General features: G+C 42.3%; 1 pseudogene; it reads left to right on the forward strand.

Annotated features, from left to right (window-relative positions):
* The first annotated feature begins 2,654 nt into the window (after positions 1-2,654).
* LOC143645660 (E3 ubiquitin-protein ligase RNF113A-like) lies at positions 2,655-3,660 on the forward strand (annotated as a pseudogene).
* The last annotated feature ends 15,277 nt before the right edge of the window (positions 3,661-18,937 follow it).

The raw sequence follows: 18,937 nt of genomic DNA on the forward strand, positions 1-18,937 counted from the left end.
TGGGTAGGTCTGAGGCAGGCCTGAGAAATCCTGAATTTCTAACAAGTTCCAAGGCCATGCTGATGCTTCTGGTCTGAGGGCCACACACTAAGGGGCAAGGGGCTCACCCAGAGAGATAGTTCATGGGTTCTCAGAGTTAGCTGCACTTTGGTGTCGGCCAATCATACTGATGACTGAGTCCTACCCTGGAGAGATTCTGATGTCATTAGTAGGGGTTGTGGCCCGGACACTGGCATTCTTTTAAACCTCCCCAGGTGATTCTACTGTAAAGCAAAGTCTGAGAACCACTGGTTTAGATAAAAGTCATGTAGTACACCTATGCCTGTACTACTCCATAGCCAAGTATCTAGTGACGGAGTATATAAAGTGGTAGTTGATATTATTATTAGTGTTAGGATTATGGGGAGGGGTGTGTCTCAGAAATAAGGCAAAAGAGGGAGCATGAGGCTGGAATGAGAATCCAGAACCTGCATGCACAAGGTGGCCAGGCCACCAGTATCTGCAGAGTACAGCTGGAGAGAAGGACCCCTGCTCTTATTCTCCCAGCCATGGGCAAACAAAGGCAGACAAACATGGGCGTGAGCTGCTTCCCTCTCTCACTGGCAATCCTCCAAGTGGCATGAGCAGCTGCTAGGGCTGGAGCTCAGCTCACACCCACGCTGGTTGCTTTGTGAAGATTGAGACAAAAGCCAGGCTGTTCCAGTCCCAAGATGAAAGAAGCACAATTGGCCAACCTTGAGAAAACCATAGCAGCCCCTAACTCAATTGCTTGCCAATTATCCCAGTGAAATGTCTCCGACCGACGGAGGCCCATGCCCTTATTAACCAGAACTCCAGACCCTGGAGACAGATGCACATTGCAGTCCCAAAATTCATTAGGAAGATTCAAAGTGGGGAAGGGAGACCAAAGAAGACAGGCTGTAAATTCAAAAACCGCAAGAGGCACCACCTGACACTAATAACAAAAAATAAAAACTATTATTATGTGCCAGGCTCTGTGCTAAATGTTCTTCTACATGCATTATCTCATTTTATCCTTACCCCAGACCTACGAAGAAGCTCCTCTTGGCTCCACTTAACAGGTGAGTTAAGTTCAGGAAGGGAAATCGCTTACCTGAGGTCACACAGCTAGTCATAGGTTTGACCCCAGCTTTTTAACTACTTTATGTTCTGCTTCTCACTCTGCTCAGCTGAGCCCTCATATTTCTGTGTGCTTTGGCCTTTAACCATGGGTGCGTGGATGCTTCGGTGGTAGAATACTCGCCTTTCATGCAGGGGACCCGGGTTCGATTCCAGGACCGTACACCACCCCCCCCAAAAAAAACCCCACGAGCACCACCTGACGAAACAAAAAATAAAAAAGGAAAGATTCTTCCCTGACTATCCAGGATAATATTGTCCCTGCTGAGACAAGAGCTTGCATCTACCTCTCCCAGTGCCTTCGCTGTGAGATGGCAGGAGGGCCCCAGAAGGAAAAAGCAATGAACAGTTAGGGCTTTGAAGGCACAAGCTCCAGGAAGAGTGAGGCTGTTCCGAGCCTTTTGTCTTTGGTTTTTTCATCAGTGCTTTCTGCTGTTTTAACTTTGCCCTGGGGGTCTGGAAAGATAGGCCCTCTGTTCCAAAGGCTTCCTATGGAAACAACCACAGGTGTGGTCATTTAATTTTCTGTGTTTAAAAAAAAAAAAAGGTATGGCATGGCCAGGTGACATTTTGAACCAGCTGGCAGATTTTTGTTCTGAAGAGCAGGACTGTGACCGGTTCTTATTTTATCCCTCGTCCCCCCAGGGAATAACATGGTTCTGCTTCCTCCATCAAGGTGACTCTCAGGATCCCACCATCTGATCTCTGAAGCCTGCAGACCCTTTCAGGAGAGGACAAAGGCCTCCATTCCATAATTAGAGACAAGGGCTTCAAGGCAAGGAGCGCTGAGAAAGGCAAGGTGGAAAGCGCCTTTCCTGCCAATCAGCTGGAACTTTCACGAATTCTGATCTACTCTTTAGCTACTCACAGCTAGAAATGTCATGGAGAGGGTGGCTATGAGTACAAAGCTGGGAGCAGTCTTCAAGTTTGGGCTTTTGGTGTGCTCACGCATTAATGCGTAAAAAAATTGTATTCCTTTAGAGGAAAAAAAAAACCCAACAACTTCCATGCTAATGAGGAAACATTCTTCGTTCAAGTTCAGAGCTAGCTAACAAGATAGCTAACACAGAACTGGATTCCATGCTGGCGGTCGGCTCTTCTGTTAGTTCGAATATATCCTGATTTGGAAACTGTTAAGTTAGCCAGGTTGCAAGCAAGTACTTTGGCAGAACATCTTGATTTTTTTTTTTTACCATTTTGGCCATTGATATTCTATACTTACGTGAGCAGGAAGAAGAGTTGTTTGTTTTTGAGCAAATAACAGGTCCAGGGAGAAGTGCCCCATTCAAAGCTGAGTAATAAGCAGAAAGGGCCCAACATGGGGCATATGCATAGAAAATAAGGAAAGAAATGTAACAAGCAAAAGTAGATTAAAGACATACTCTGGAAGAAGAATCACTTCAGGAATCAGACTGGAATTTTAGACAAAAACTTCTTCCTCTCAAAAAACTTAAAGAGAAAAGAGGCCCCATGTGACCTAGCCATGCAGCCGTTTCAGAGCTCAAGATCCCCAAATGGCAGAACAACTTCCCCCAGGAAGGAATACAGACCAAGTGTGCACCTTCCTCTTTGAAAAACCTGGATGTAAAGGTGCTGCAGGACGCAGAAAGCGCCAGGTCTGCGACCCAGAGCCAGAAGAAAGCAGCAGCAGCAGTGAGGGAAGCAGCACTGTGGTTGACCCAGAAAAGAAGCAGATGATCCGCAATCCAATGACACAGAAGACTCTTAGCAGCTGTAAACAGAAGGAGGCTTAGAGTGGTGAGACGGAGCATGAGCCCGAGAGTCTTGGCCTGGTCTACAAGTCCCCCCTCCCTGTGAAATCCCAGGGCTAGAGGATATGGAGCGACTGCTGTCTCCGAGCATGATAAGAAGCATGGTGCACAAGCCATCTTTGAGCACAGCTAGAAGATCCAGAAGGGTCAGAGGGGTCAAGGAAGATGACAAAATCTATTGAGGAATCAATAATTACCAGAAATGTGTGAACTCCAAAGACACACTTATGGGCAACGCCTCCTCCAAAATGGTGAGAAAGGCCCCATCAAGCTCCCAAGCACCTGCGGGCCACCGTGCTCTGGGATTCCCAGTCCGACGTCTGTGAGGACTACAAGGAGACGAGCTTCTGTGGCTTTGGAGACAGCTGCAAGTTCCTACGTGATCGCTCGGATTGCAAACAGGAGCCGCAGATCGAACGTGAACTTGAGGAGAGCCGCCGTAGTGTCTATGAAGATGAGAATCATGAAATGGGAAGTGACGATGAGGAAGTCCCATTCAAGGGTTTCAGCTGTTGCCAGACCTTCCAAAGCCCAGTGGTCACCAAGTGCAGGCATGATTTCTGAGACCTGTGCGTTGCAGCATTTCCCCACCACCCTGCGTTGCTATGTCTGTGACCAGCAGACCAATGGTGCCTTCAATCCAGCCAAAGAATTGACTGCTAAACTGGAGAAGCATCAAGTTGTGGGAGGGGGTAGTGCTTCTGATTTCTCTGAAGACCCCAATGTGGATCCAATTCCCATTATTTAGATGTCTCCTAATTCTCAGATCTCAAAATAAATATTTTATGGTTGTTGTTTTGGAAATCTTAAAAAAAAAAAAATTAGAGAACATCAGCTCAATAAAATGAGATAGCCAAGAAGTCGTTCAAAAAGATTAAAGGGAAAAAAATAAAAATAAAAAATAAAAAAAAAAAAGATTAAAGGGAACACAGCAGGGGTATGTGAAAGTGAGCTGATACCCATAGGGAAAGAAATAGAAGGAAAAGCAAAATTACTTGAGAAATGAAAAGCATGTTAGAAGCTGCATCCGTACACCTAAAATTTCTGACAGTCACACGGAGGATAAGTTTGAGGAAATTAAACTTATTTAATTTAATTTAAAGACAGGAGTGGGAAAAAATAAAGAGCTGTTAGCTATTAGAGATAAGATGTAAACTATGGGAGCGAGTCACCAGAGTCAAAATTTGTGTTTCTGAATAAGAAAATAGAATAAATGGAAAAGAAGGAATGTTCAGAAATGTAATACAAGAGCTCTTCCTTGAAACAAAAGATCATACAGGGATACAGATAAAGGGGCTCAATGTAAGCTGGAAGAAATTCAAAGGATTTTGAATGAGGACATAGCTTGGTAACCTTACTAACCCTGAAAGATAATGAAAGACTCTCACACATATTTAAGCCAGAAAAAAATAGACAAATCACAGGCCACCAATAATGGAAAAAAATAAAATCAGCTCAGTCTTAGACTTTTCGGCAGTAGAATTTGCCAGAAGGTAATGGAGCAGTGTTAAGTATGTGTGGGGGGGTGGGGGTGGAGGTAGGGGGGGTGCGTGGCAGATTCCGTGTGATTGGATCTGGATTACATTACATTAAAAGGCAGTGTACTGACAAAAAAAAATGATCATGGAGATGAATACACAACTATGTGATGATATTGTGAGCCGTGGATTGTAGACCACGTATAGAATCCTGGTATGTCAAGAATGTTTGGATGCTAAGTTTCTCAATAAAAATATTAAAATTAAAAAAAAGTTATACATAACTAAGAATAAAAAAAAAAAGCTGTGGTCAAACTCGATCAGGATGGGTCTTAATCCTATTACCGGAGTCCTTTGTTATAAGGAGAATGGAATTCAGACAGACAGAAGGAAGCCACAGAGGGAGCAGCCAGAAGCTGAAAGTTGACAGAACCTGGAAGAGAAGGGCGAGGACAGGAGAGCCGCCATGCGCATTGCCATGTGACACAGGAGCCCAGGACCCGAGGCAGCAGCCCCAGAATGCTAGTGGTGGGGACGAAAACATTGCCTTGATGACACCTTGATTTGGGCTTCTCCTAGCTTCAAAACCATGAGTCAATAAATTCCCACCGTTTAAGCCACCCCTTTGCATGGTATTTGCTTTTACCATCAAGGAAACTAAAACATTGTTCTTTCTCTTATTGATTTGTAGGAATTCCTTAGTGAATCTGGATGTAAGATTCTTCATTGGCTATACTATTGTAACTTTTCCTACTTGGTGCATAGCCTTTCCACTCTTTTAATGGTATTTTCCAATAGACAAAAATGTGGGTTTTTTTAAATAGCTTTATTGAGATTTAGTTTATATACCATACAAATCACCCAGTACAAAGTATGCAATTCAACGGTTTTAGTATTCAGAGTTGTTCAATCATCACCATTATCAATTGTAGAACATTTCCATCATCCCCAAAGAAACCCTGCACCCATTAGCAGTCACTCCCCACTCCCTTCCAGGCAGATCTCATTCCAGCCCTTTACTTTCTGTAGTAGCTTTTATTGCAATGTAGTCTAATTCATCAATATTTTTCCCCTTATAGTTAGAATATTTTGTGACCTTTGTATAAGAAATCTTTGCCCATCCTTAGGGTCCTGAAGATATTGTCCTATGTCTTCTTCTTATAAAAGTGTAATTGTTTTACCTTTCACATTTCACTCTAAAAGCCATCTAGAATTAATTTTAATGAATATACAATTGCCAGAGCATCATTAGTTGAAAACAAATCAGGTGACTAAATATATCCCTTCTGTTTCAGGACTCTCTATGCCATTCCTTTGGTCTATATGTCTGTCCTTGAACCAGTACCTTGCCCTCTTAATTGTTATAGCTTTATGTAGCAACATGATGTCTGATAGTGTAATTCTTACAGCTTGTTCTTCAGGATGCCTTTGGCTATTCTTAGCTTTTCCATTTCTACCAATATCTATTAGGATTCTTTTGGACTGCATTAAAACGGTGGATAAATTTGGTGAGAATTGTCATCTTTACAATAGTGGGTCTTCAAAATGTAACATCCTTCCTTTATTCTCTCAATAATGTTTTGTAGTTTCTTTTGTTGTTTTTACTTAAGTCATACACATCTTTTCATTCCATTTATTCCAAGATATTTGATATCTTTAATGCCCTTATACATGGAATTTTTAAATTTCATTTTTACTTTGTTGGTAGTACTTAGAAGTAAAATGATTTTTGCGTATTGGCTTTGTATTCAGTGGCCTTGCTGAATTCATTTAGCAGTTTAATAGTTTTTATATAGATTCTTTTGGATTTTTCGCATGTAAAATCATATTATCTACAAATAATGGCATTTATGTCTTCCTTTCCAAAGGTGATGCCTCATTAATTTTTCTTCTAGGACCCATTTGTTTACTATGTTAAAATCTGTGTAACTGTGCAGAAATCAGAGCTCTCTGTAGGCCTCACTTCCTTCCCAGGTCCAAGAATGCCTGGGATCTCACAGCAGGTATTTTTTTTACCTATGTTCATTTGTCAGGTTAGGAATGCTTTCTGATAGAAAACCTGGTATTGTGGCAAACCCAAACAAAAGTGTATTTTGTTTTTCATTTAAGTTTTATTTCATCAGGTCCTGAGAGTTTAAATACATGGCTGCTGCAGCTCCAGACATCACATCTACCTTCCAGGAGGAAAAAGGAAGGCAGCAAGGGCCCCTTTGCTTATATACTGAATACTTTCCCATAGGCCCCCAGAGAAGGATTGACTCTTAGGTCTTTTGATCAGAGCTAGGTAACATGGCAACCACCAATGTCAAACGGACCTGGGGAAGTGGGGTAGAAGCTCACCATAACTGATTTGGATCTACAATCTGGAACCAGACATGTTGGCTCTTTGAACAAAATGGCAGTTCAGTTAGCCAAGAAGGGGGAATGGTATTGGGTAGGCAACCAACAGCATCCATACAACTCAAACAAACGTGCCACTGCCACGACGGACTTCTGTCTGCTCTCTCCTGTGTCCACTGGGTATCCCTGTGTCTCCTCTGGATGACACCATCTTCTGCCGCAGCTGAAGCCTCCAGGTGGTCAGGCTGCCCTGGGAGGTAGCAGCTGTCAAACATAAAACAAATCTGGACTTAGTAAGGAGAGTTTTTACTCGACATGATCACTGCAAAGGGGGAATGGGACTATTGAGATAGGGATATCTGCAAGAGTCCCCAGAGGGAGGCAAAAAGGATTTTTCTTTCAGAGGGAGGAGTAAAGGAGGCTGGAAAGAACAGGGTATGGGGTTCTGATGAAAGGGTGGCTGGAGCGGCCGGTTAGCTCAGTTGATTATAGAGTGGTGCTGATGAAACTGTGGCTTGACTGGATAGCAGGTCAGAGAATGTTTTAACCTGAGGCCCGTCTATTCTCCAAAGGGGTGGTATGCTGGCTCAGGCTAAGGGTAAGTAAGTTAAAGTTTGGGGACTGAAAGGAGGGAGAGAAGTTTAGCCAAAGTTACTTTCTCCTCCTTTAGGCTTCACTCTGGTAAGAGTTATTGCTTGTACCCAGAACATGATAGAATTTTAGTAGAATGGACCACTTACAGCCCTTTCCTTTGCAAGGCCCTCTCACTGACCATTGATATTTCCATCTACCCATTTTTCTACCCCTTATCTTCCCCCATTATTTATTTATTGCCCTTATTTTTTTTAAAGTTCATATAGCTCTTATTCACAATAAGATAATTTTTTAATTGTATGATTAACATATATACAAAGCAAAGAAAGAAAAAGCAATAGTTTTCAAAGCACTTTTCAACAAGTAGTTACGGGACAGATCCCAGTGTTTGTCTTGGGTTACCATACCATCGTCTCAGATTTTTCCTTCTAGCTGCTCCAGAACATTGCAGGCTAGAAGGAATATATTTATTTTTTAATCATCACTTTTTTTTCTATTTTGTGAGAAATAACATTGTGCTGGTTTGAATTTGTGGACCCCAGGAAAACCATGTCCTTTAATCCTTATGCAGTATTGCTGGGTGGGAGTTTTTTAATTATCCATGGAGATGTGACTCACCCATTTGTGGGTGGAACTTCTGATTAGCTGGTTTCCATGGAGTTGTATCTCCACTCATTCAAGATGTGGTTGCTTACTGGAGCCCTTTAAGAGGGAACCGTTTTGGAAAGAGCTACAGAGCCCGCGCAGCTGGAGACCTTTGGAGAGGAAGAAATAAAATGGCCCTGGAGATGCTTCATGAAACAAGAAGTCAGGAGAGAAAGCTAGCAGATGCTGCCATGTTCGCCTTGTGCCTCTTCAGTTGAGAGAGAAACCCTGAACTTCATTCGCCTCTTTGAACCAAGGTATCTTTCCCTGGGTACCTTAGATTGGACATTTCTATAGACTTGCTTTAGTTGGGACATTTTCATGGCCTTAGAACTGTGGACTTACAACTTAATAAATTCCTCCTTTTAAAAGCCATTCTGTTTCTGGTAGATTGCATTCTGGCAGCTAGCAAACTAGAACAAATATATATACAAAAAAGCAATAAATTTCAAAGCACAGCACAACAATTAGTCGTAGAACAGATTTCAGAGTTTGGTATGGGTTATAATTCCACGATTTCAGGCTTTTACTCCTAGCTGCTCTAAGTATTGTCCTTGTTTTTTAACTCATCTGTCCATATCCTGGATAAAGGGAGTGCTGGCCACAAGGTTTTCACACTCACATGGTCACGTTAATTATAAAAGGTACATAGTTATACAATCATCTTCAAGAATCAAGGCTGCTGAAACACAGTTCAACAGTTTCCGGTACTTCCCTGTAGCCTCTCCCATACACCATACCTAAAAAAGGATATCTAAATAAAGCATAAGAATAACCTCCAGGATAACCTCTCAAACTGTTTGAAACCTCTCAGCACTAAAACTTTATTTTGACTCATTATCTCTTCCCCCTTTTAGTCAAGAAGGTTTTCTCACTCCCATGATGCTGAGTCCTGGCTCATCCTGGGAGTCACGTCCCATGGTGGGGGAGGGCAGTGTGTTTACCTGCGGAGTTGGGTTAGAGAGAGAGGCCACACCGGGCGAGCTGGGATTCTAATCTGCACCCCCTCTTAGGTTCTATCTGGGGCCCTGGCTACACATGAAGATGAGCGAAAAACTAGGAAATCATTTCAGCTTCAGAGCACTTTTGAACTTGGAAGACAAGGCAGTTGTGAGTGCTTTTAGCCAGCTGGGGAGTCAATAAACCTGGGTTCTAGCCACAATCCTGGCACTAGCTGGTTAATTCATCTTAGGCTTCCTGTCTTTGGGCCTCAGTTTCTCCATGCAAAAAAAATAAGAGAATTGGATGAGATTATCTCTTATGGTCAACCTAGCTCATTGTTTTCAGAGCCCACCTCCTGAGAACATGCTAAGGGAAAGTTCTAGTAGGCCCTCAGTATTTGGTAGCTTAGATCCTGAAAATCCTAGAAGGAGGTCCTACTATTAACCTCAGATTAAAGATGGGGAAACTGTGATTCGGAAAGGTAAGGCATCTTCCTGAGATGGCACAGCGAGTAAGCAGTGGCTCCAGGATTTGAACCTGTGCTAGTTTGAATCTGTTCTGTACCCATAAAAGCCCATGTCCTTTTCATCTATCCTTGTCGAGGCAGACCTATTGTGGGATGCTTTACTTCGGTTATTTCCATGGAGATGTGACCCATCAAACTCAGGGCGAGTCTTAATCTTTTACTGGAGTCCTTTATGAGACTCAGATACAGAGAACAGAGAGCAGAGAAATGAAACCAAATGAAAGATGGCAGCAAAAAGGAAAACGCCCCAGGGGAAGCAAGAAGGATCCACAAAAGCTGAGAGAGAGCCATTCTGAAACCAGAATCCAGGAGAGAAGGACCCGCAGACATCACCATGCGCCTTCCCATGCGACAGAGGAACGCTTGATGCCAACAGACTTTCCTCAGAGAAGGTATCTCCCTCCTGATGCCTTAATTGGGACATTTCCATGGCCTTAGAACTGTAAATGTATAACCTAAAAAAAATCCCCTTTGGAAAAGCCGATCTATTCCTGGCATATTGCATTCAGGCAGCTTTAGCAAATTGAAAAAGCATCCAGGTCTTCTGCTTCCATCCCAGCCTCTTCACCACCATGGCATGTGGCCCCCAGCCCTGCCCAGGTGAGGGCAGAGTGATCATCCTACCCTCCACCCACCCACTCCTTCCTGGGGCACGTCTGTGTCTGTGATTACACTTTTCTGCTGAGCCCTTGGTGTTTTTCTGCCTTTCCTTACCATAGGCTTCTTGTTTTATGATTTCAATATAAATAATTTACTGGGAATTGTCTGTTCCCCAGACTGCTCTGTTTGCTCCTAAACCCAGATTGCTCGCACTGCAGTTGAGTGGAGCAGAGGAACTAGTTTTAGTTTTCGGCTCCCAGCACCCAGGCTGAGCTAAAGGCCACGGTACTTGCTGCTCTGTCATTCATTCTGCGCTGCATCTCAGGATCTGCCGCAGGAGAGCCCTGTCAACAGATTCCAGTGTGTGCTTTCTCCTCCCACTGCATAGGAAGCTATACACATATTCCAACAGTTTCACCATGGAAACTTTTTGGTGAGAATCTCTTGAACTGCCTACTTTTCCCCTAAAAATGATCAACCTTTGGGAGGACAAAAAACAAAACAAATAAGAGTATTCAGTGTACTGGCCTTTCCTTGAGGCTGAGGGAGTCAGAAGCAGCAAGTTCTGTACCTTCCACTCATCACTTACTGCTGCAGTTTCATAAGGGAAATATGCAGAAATCCAGGCAATACCCACACCTTATTAATTTACTGTCTTTCATTCTAATGAGTGTGGCTGTCTACGGAGGAGCTGAAAGGACTCCTTTTGTCCCTCTTGCCTAAGCTTTCAGTGAGGGCTTCTCAAACTCTAGTTGGTAAAGGACTACTTTTTCCCAATCTGTCACAGCCAAATACTTTTATAAAATACAAAAAAAAAAAAATCACTTAGAAAAATAAAACTTTAAAACCCACGCAAACAAACTAAAAGCCCTAATGTTTTATTATTCGATTCAAGAGACGAAATGACTGTCAAACTGATATAAAAATTTCTAAATATTTTTACTCTTAATTTCAATTCTTTGCTTGTCACAGACCAGTTTCCAGCAGTTCATAGACCAGCACTGGTCCATGGACCACAGTTGGTTAACATGTTGCCAGATCACAGATGGTACATATGTGGCATGTGCGCCGCCCACTCCCCATCCCACACCGTGGCAGACATCGCTAATCAATCATAGTGCTCTTTCCTGCAGATCTTGAATGCAGCTCCAGATGCCTCCTCAGCATATTCATCCACTCCCAAAACCAAAAACTGGGCATTCAGAATATGAAGGGTTCGCCATCCCTGGTTCCTTCTACCCAGCCCTGCACTCTGATGCTGGCTCTTCTGACAACACAGAGCTGCTGAATCACCCACCCCAACCCCTGTTTTCCACTCTACCCAACCAGCAGGGAGGTCTTTCAAAAGGGCAGAGCCTGCCCACGGGGGAGGCAGTCCCAGGACTGGATTCATTGGAGGGAAAAGAGAGAGCAATCCCGAAGTATCAAGAGAAGAAAAGTTCAAGAAAGTTTCTCCTTCCTTCAGTTCTATTTTATGATCTCTTTACACCAGCCTAGGAGAATGGCCTCTTGTGTGCTTTCAATCTTTTACTAAAGACACCGTCTGTGGAGCACCTGCAATGTACCAGGCTCCATTTCAGGTGCTGTATTTTTGCTGCCTCAGTTCACAGTGTACACCCCGTTGAATCAGCCATTAGTACAGCCTCCTTTTAACAGAGGATGAAATTTAGAAAGGGAAAATGTTTCAAGGTCACACTGGTGAAAGTAATGGAACTCAGAGTCAAACGGAGGTCTGCCACGTGCCAAGGCCTGATCTTTTTTCCATTTTAGCATCTCACCTTCATTCCATCCAGTTTGGAGGTGGGGAAGCTGAGCTTGCGTTCCCCGTAGAGGTGGCACTATTCAACCCACAGTGGTCTCCAAATGACACCCTTAGGCCCGAGGGGCAGCACTTCCCCTCCGCACCACTAGATGGCAGCGGATGTCAGACCAACGCTCTGCCCCAAAGTCGGCCCCTTATCATAAAGCTCCTATATTGATGTGTATTGAGGAATTATAATGTCCTTTCCCACAGTCCAGAGGTGTTGCTATGGCGTCTTATTGGACATTATCCTTTCCTCTCTGGGTTCTGGAACTTCTCATTTTGAGGTGGGTTACAGAGTGTGAACCCAAAACCTGATGCAGTGAGTCAGTATTTTATCAAAAGCATTGGCTGGAGAATTCACCCATCTGGCCTCAGCAATCTGGCCTCCCAGACAACTACGGAAATAAATAAAACCAAATAAAATGAGAATAACAACTGCTACTATTTATTGAGCTCCATATGCCTAGTGCCATGTTAGGTATATATATACATATTCCTAAAATTCCAACAGCATTCCTTTGCATTTCTTCAGTGAAGGGGAAATTTTCATTCTTTGAGAGGGATTTTTTTTTTTTTTTTTTTTTTTGCAGAAGTGCCTGAATTCATTTAGTGTAGAGGCAGATGAATAAGGTGGGCGGTGGACTTGCATCGTGGCTGTATTTGATCCAAAATTAAATGATCATTTTAGTAATGAGATCAGCTTCGTATGTGCCTCAAAAAAACATCTCTTAAGCCTACTGAAAAGGGACCCCTGGAAGATTTTGAGCAGTAACAGCTCTCCAAGGGACTATTTGAAGTCGATGTGACTTTTTCCCCCTTTTTCAAAAAAGCAGCATTTATTTGTTTTCTGTTTTGCAAAGACCACTTATCTTACTGTAGAAATTAAAAAATGGAAAAGACCAAACGAAAAACGCAAATTATTTATAATCAATTATTGTTTTTGTTTCCAATTCTGTTGCTATTAAAATTATGCTGTCGTGAATATTCTTGTATTTACATGTATTTTGCACATCCTTGGTTATGTCTTTAATGCAAATTTTTAGAACTAGAATTTCTGGATCAAGGAGTATGTGTACTTTTAAAACTTGAAATTCATCACCAAGTTGGTAAGGAAAAAATGTCATCTTATTTTAAGGTGAATGTTTGATTATTAATTAGATGGAACATCTTTTAATGTGTTTCTTTTTTGTTATTTGTATTTGTTGTTTTGTGGGTTGCCTGTCTATGACTTTTGCTTATTTTCTCATTGAGGTATTTATCTTTTTTATTTATAAGGACTGCTTGTCTATTAAAGAAGCCAACCCTTTGTACATCATATACTTTCTTTCCCCAGTTTATCTTTTACATTTCAATCTTTAATGATTTCTTTAAAAATAAGTTTTTTACTTTCTTGTAGTCAGATAGATCTGTTCCTATGTGGTAACTGCCTTTGCTTGTATACATTAAAACTGTTTTCCTGTATGGAAATAAATATTCACTAAGGTGACTGCTTTTCAGGGAATGCTTTTGGAGGGATAACACTGGTACATTGTTTTAAAAGTCTCTGTCCTTCTGTGTGATCAACAATTCTATCCTGACCAAAAGGGGGAAAAGAAGTGTAACTAATAAAGTATCAGTGGCTGTGAGGGTTCAAACAGAGTCGAGAGGCTACTCTGGAGGTCACTCTTACACAAGCTTCAGTTAGACATTGCTACTATCATAACTTGCCAAACCCCAACCAAAACCATTCCTGCCAATCCTAAAGAACACCTAGGGCAATATATAAGATTCTACCAAGGTTTCAAGCACTTATGGTAGCTTTCCAGAAACCTACAACCTCCAGATGGGTCCCTGGATGGTCCCTTCAGATGAGTCCTGAAACCTGGAGGGCCCAGCCTCTCCAGAACATCAGATAGTTCCATTTCCCTACTCCCTATTATTGGCAGCTCCTTCCAATATGAAAAAGTTAAAATGGCCATAGCACATACACCCCTGAAGAGAGGATAGAAAAATGAAAGGTGATGGTGGAGTTATGCAGAAAAGGTAGAGTTTAACAAATGAATATGATTGCTGAATCATTAAATTGATATTTCTCTTAGTCTCCAGTATCTTAAAGCAGCTAGAAGTAAAACCCGAAAATTGTGGACTTGTAACCCATACCAAACTCTGAAATCTGTTCTACAACTAATTGTTGTTCTGTGCTTTAATGTATTGCTTTTTTGTATATATGTTATTTTTCACAAAAAAAGGGAAAAAATTAATTGTCATGATAAAAAAAAATTATTCCTTCTAGCCTCCTATATTCTATAGCAGCTAGAAGGAAAAATCTGAGAGGATGGTATGGTAGCCCATGACAAACTCTGGGATGTGTCCTGTAACTACTTGTTGAAGAGTACTTTGAAAACTATTGCTTTTTTCTTTCTTTGCCTTGTATGTATGCTATATTATACAATGAAAAGAAATTTTTAAAAAATGAAAAAAACTCTCTGTGCTTTATAATCACACATTTTAATTTGTTCATTTAATAAACAGCTGGAGATGCAGAGATCAACCTGACCTTGCAACATTTTGCCCAAGGCCAGGCCTGGCAGCCCAGGAAGAATGGGGTGCAGCCGTCTTTCACACTCTCTTCTTGACCTCAGTCTGTCCCTTAAATGTCCGTGCTTCCTGGAGTTCTATTCTCGGTCTTTTTTCCCTCTCATTCATCACCGGGTTCCTAGGTGATCACCTCCAATGATGGACCCCATCTCCCACCCCTGAGCGTTGGAACCACCTTCGTCTCCACCTGTAGGTCCCACAAGCTCTTCAAACTCAGCACAACCCAAATGAACCCCATCACCTCACCCACCACCTCACACCCTTTGTGCCTCTGAGTACATGGCCTCACTATCTACCCAACGCTCAAGCCAGCAGCCTGGGGCTCACCCTCCACTCCTAACCTCTCCATCACCTCTGGCGTCCAGCCAGTCCTCAATCCTGACAATTCTACCTCCTACCATATTTCAACTCCATCCCCCTTCTTTCCAAACCTACTACCAAGACCTTCCTTCCATCTTGCACCTGGGTCGTGGCACCAGCCACCCCACTGATCTCCATGCTTACCGCCTGTTCCCCTTCAGTCCATCTCCACACAGCAGCCAGAGTGATCTTTCTAAAGAGCAGCAGTGATCACATCACATTCCTCTTTAATCTCTCTGATTGTTCCTCTGTGGCCCTAGGATAAAGCCCAAGCTCTTTACTTTCCCTACAAGACTCCTAATTGCCTGCTCCCTGCCAGCCTCTCTAGACTCATCTCTCCTGGTCCTCCCGGGCCCTTCCCTCCTCCATCCAACCACATAAACTGCTTGCAGTTCCCTGAATCTGCCAAGCTTTCTCTTTCCACCATGATTTTGCAAATGCTGCTTCCACTGCTTGCAATTCTTTCCCTCCTTCCCCAACATCTTCACCTTGCCAATGCCTGTTTATCCTAGGGGTTTAATTTAGATTTCACTTCCTCCAGGAAACCTTTGAAATCCACCCCAGTGCCGAATTACTTAAGCGCCCCTCCTCTCTGCTCCCATAGTCTCCCTTCTTTCTAACATACTGCGTCATAATTGCCTGTCTGTATGCTTGTCCTCCTCTCTAGACTGTGGCAGAGTTGCAAGAATTATACATGGCACGACTTATGAGAGGGAACATTGTAAAGAGTAGCGTCTGGAATGATGCAGTGTTTACTGTATGCAATTATATATGGAAGCCCTAACCGTGACCCCTTGAAGAGCAGGATGACTGTATCTTGTTCATGCTTGTGTAACACATGTGCTCGGAAATGTTTGTTAGATGAATGGATGAATGGTGGGTGGTTAGATGGACAGATGGGTGGATGGATGGATGCATGGATGGTTGGATGGGTGAATGGATACATTCACACATTGCTCCTTGGTCTTCATGAATGCTAGTCAATGCTAGTCCACAAATTTCATCATCTTTGTCATTTCCCATCTGCTAACTTCTAACCAATACACCACCTCACTTGTCTTCTAAGCAGGTGCCTTTTCTCTGGGACATTTATATTTCTTAAAACCAAGACTCACTTCTCTTTATTTGCAACCCTAACTCTTAACACTACCTTGAAGGTTTAATTAGGAATGACTGATCACCTAGAATTATATAGGTTTTTGTCTCTGACATGGTGAAAAGTTAACCAGATTCTGTGCTGTATTTCCTAGAACATAGAAAATTTGGAGAGAAAATGGCTTAAATCTTCCTTCCTTTTTTTCTCCTCCTTCCTCTTGTCCACTGTTTAAAGGGTAATTGCCTTTGGGAAATGGCAGATTCTTTTCCACATCCTAATGAGAAAAAAAAGGGTTTATGAGAATCATAAATCACCATTAGGCCCAAAGGAGTTTATGCCTAGGAAACATTTGAAGATACACCATACAGATATGCTAAGTGAGAGAAGCCAGACCCAAAAAGCAAAATATCGTATAATTTCATTTATATGCCATTCTTTCAAAAACAAAAATATAAGGTCAGGAAACAGATCAGTAGTTGCCAGGGACTGGGTTGGGGTTGGGGGGAGGTTGGGGTGGGACATTTGAGGGGGGGATGGAACTGTTTTATACCTTGATTGTGGTGGTAGTGACAGGTCTGTATGCATTTGTCAAAACTTGCAGGACTGTGCAATAAACAGGGTGAATTTTACTGTATGTAAACTATACTTTAAATTTTTAATAAAAAAAGATAACATGCCATACAGAAATAATTAGCAACAATGCAAATGTGAAAAACTCAGAAAATAGTCAATGTTAAGTTCAGTTCTTTAGGGGTCTATTCATCTTTCTACCTCTTGAAATCCACTGAGAGCATCACTCTTTTCCACAACCACACCTCTTCTCTGAAACTAAAACAGACTTGGGTTTGAAACTTGCTTTGTCACTTTCCAGCAAATGAATCCTGGAAAAACCACCCAATCTCCCTGAGTTTGGGATTCTGGGTTTCCTTGTCTGTAGACTGGAGATAATACTATCCATCTCTTAAGTTCTCTATGAGTGCTAAATAAGATAATGTATCCAAAAAGGAAAACTGTAGGGTAGTTAGCATGCTATTATATTCATTCATCCATCCAATGATTCATTCATTCATTCATTCATTCATTCATTCATTCATCATACTCTACTGACCACCCAGGGATTAAAAGGGAAGACAAACTACTCACTTTAAGAGTTTACTGGTAGCAAACTCTATCACTTGGAAGTTTCCCATTTTATCCTCCTATTCCATGAAGAGATTCATGTTTGGAAATACTCGGCTGCACAGCAAGTAAAAGGAGTAAACACGAAGCAAATATCTCTGAGTCCACCCCTGCCTCCCCAGGTTCAGAAATGATGTTTAAAGAATGTTGTCTTTTTTGGTCCTCACAAGAACCCCATGAGGCACATGGCCTTCTTCCCACTTTATATTGTCCCTGCCTAAGATCGTGCGAGGCAAATAAATGACTTTGAAAGCTTCTGTCCTTGTCACTGCCAACAGGTCCAGGTCAAGTCAGCCAGCATGGAACCTACCCTCGTTTGCTAAGCAAAGCCCAGCTGCGTGTGACCCAGTCGGTGCACTCTCAGCAAGCACAGTACCCCTGTCCTGAGGCTAGGAGACCGCAAGGGTTTCAAAGCATTCTGGCAGGTAACAAATCTTGAATCTTCTCAGTGTGTGAGCTCTTTCATTATTCAGAGGTCTTCCACCACTGAGCTTCCTACTTCCATCTTCTGCCCCTCAGTTCCCACCTCTGTTAAATGGGGTTTATGGTACATTGCTGTTGGAGCTAGTGAGATATGAATGCAAAAGCACCTCATACAAGGACTGGTCATGGTAGGTGCTCAAAAAAACATAACCTGGGTGCATGGGTGGTCCAGTGATAGAATGCTCGCTTTCCATATGGGAGACCCAGGTTCGATTCCCGGACCATGCACCAAAAAAACAAAACAAGCAAACAACAACAACAAAAAAACCCCATAAACTTTCTAGCCCTTCTCTCTTCCTTTTTTAGATTAAGAGACAGGCTTTAACAGAGGACACTGGGGTAGAATTGTCACATAATCCTGCCGCCGTGTTGGTAGGTATATAGCTGGGGGAACTGAGTGTGGGGACACAAATAGACATTTGCACCCTGGTGTTTATGGCAGCAGTGTTTACGATTCACAATGGTTGGAGGTGACCTAAGGAGACATCAGTTGAGGACTGGAAAGGGGAACTGCAGTGTGTACATCCAACGGACTCCTGAGCAGCTGCAAGAACAAATGAAGTTGTGAGGCACGCAGTTAGGCAAATAAATCTTGAGGACAGTGAATGAAATGTCAGAAGCAAAAAGACAAATGTTATCATGCTTCGCTAATATGAACTAACTGTAATTTACAAGCTCAGAGAATTGAAGTCGAGAGCATGGATTACCAGGTTGGGAACTGTTGTAAAGGGTCTTAGATTGTAAGCTCTTACAGCAGTCACATCTATTCAGGAATTGTAACTGATATTTCTAAATTTTGAGATGCTGAGCTATTTGTGCATATCTGGTTGCTCCCTGGAACTTCAGGTATTTGTGAGACACCTGAGACTCAGAGTGAGAGCTCTGAAGCTAAGAATTTCAGCATTACCCCTTACAGGAACTGCTAAAAAAAAGTTGAAAAAGGGATCAGACTTTGACTAGAGATATGAACACAGCTGATCTGAACAGCACTAAGGTAAATCAGAACACACAGTAAAGGATGATATGGTCTATATTTTAAAGCTTCAATTCCTGTGTGAGACCAAAGGAAGAGATGTTTATTTGGTGCAAAATTTATATTCTTGGTAGCAATTTATCTAATTTAACTTGTACGGTCAGTTTATTCGAACACCATGATTACGTGGAATCTTGAATAAGGAGTGAGATCTTGTTGGTTCATACAAGTTAGAGGGATGCCCCAATACTTTCCAGAGTAATTTGGGCAGAGAATAGAAAAATATTTGAGGAAATATTAAACTTCCCCATCTGCAGAATTCCTAATATACTCACAAGCGTTAGGTACAACCAGTTCAGTAGGCTGAGCCCTTGATCTTGGGGTTCTCCCTTATGAAACTTATCCTGCAAAGGAGAGGCTAAGCCTAC

Source organism: Tamandua tetradactyla, chromosome 9 (assembly GCF_023851605.1).
Source record: "Tamandua tetradactyla isolate mTamTet1 chromosome 9, mTamTet1.pri, whole genome shotgun sequence".
In the NCBI taxonomy this organism is placed as follows: Eukaryota; Metazoa; Chordata; class Mammalia; order Pilosa; family Myrmecophagidae; genus Tamandua; species Tamandua tetradactyla.